Below are 1,294 nucleotides of genomic sequence, written 5' to 3' on the forward strand. Positions count from 1 at the left end.
TCACCCTCAACAACACAACAACGGCTCTTTTAAGAGCCACACACACCTCTACAGAGAGCTTAATGATCATGGATGAACTGTTTTACAGGGCGTTCACATATAGTGTTATAAATATGGTGTTACACAAGGTCCATCCTACAGCTTTCTAAACTTTTTTTTTTGTATATTTAGCCTAATTGCTTTGTGTTGTTAGCTTGATACATGTTAGCTTGATATATGGCTTAGTGTGTGTAAAAACAGTCAATTTTCTGCATTTCTGAAATGGGAAACTAAAGTCAAGGACTGAGCAGTTTAGCAACAAAATTCCATGTTTGCTCAACTGGTTTAGTATCGGGATTAATTAAATTAACTATTTACTACGACTGTTTTTCATTGATACACTCACTTTGAATTTCACCACACAAATCAGCATTCATCAGATTAAAATGTTGTCGCTCCATATATCTAAAAATACACCACAAGAGAAAACAAAATATTAGTTATTACTGGAGAAGTCTATTGATCAGCCAGATGCTACTGAGCTGTGAATTATTCTGAATTATTCTTTCCATGCTTCCCTTCCCAAATTATATATAATTAATTCAATATTCAAATGACATATTCTCATGTATACAGTTAAGAACCAAGTTTTCCTGATCTATGAAATTCTTTCCCGACTATCCACACTGAATGCCAAATAACCCATAGATATATGTACCAAATAGATAAAGGCAATGGGCTGTACTACATAGTAAGCATCTTGATCTTATATCGGCAAATAAGGTACTTCCTTGTTGTTTAATCCTATTCCTGGAGAACTTGCATCCAAACAACAAAAAACAGAGTCACCTTAATGCCAAGACATTGGAACAATCCTTTGCCTCAAAGACCAGTACATCAGCATCCTCACATCCACACCTTCACTTTGATTTTCACGTTATGACACGTTCACAGTATTTGTCTGTATATTTTAAAGAGATTAAATATATTTTTAACTAGATATTAAATATATTGTGTATATAGTGGGTCATTAAATCGGTTGAGCCTGTCATGAGTGTTAAGATCCAGCAGGTGTCAGTATTAAGCAACACCGCACCAACAGTTGGGGTCATGAGGGCTTATCTGCCCCAAACTGATGGCAGTAAGAAATCCAGCAGATCGTGAAGGATGGAGCACAGCTAGCAGCGTTTCATCAACAAATGTAGTTTTCTCATTATGTAGGACAACTGGTGACCGAAAGATTCAGAGCAGTAAAGATATGAAGTCAAACTAAATGTGTTGTCAGGTAGAGCTGGTTTATGTTGTGGTGTTGATG

Source organism: Stegastes partitus, unplaced genomic scaffold (genome assembly GCF_000690725.1).
Source record: "Stegastes partitus isolate 25-593 unplaced genomic scaffold, Stegastes_partitus-1.0.2 Scaffold946, whole genome shotgun sequence".
Lineage (NCBI taxonomy): Eukaryota > Metazoa > Chordata > Actinopteri > Pomacentridae > Stegastes > Stegastes partitus.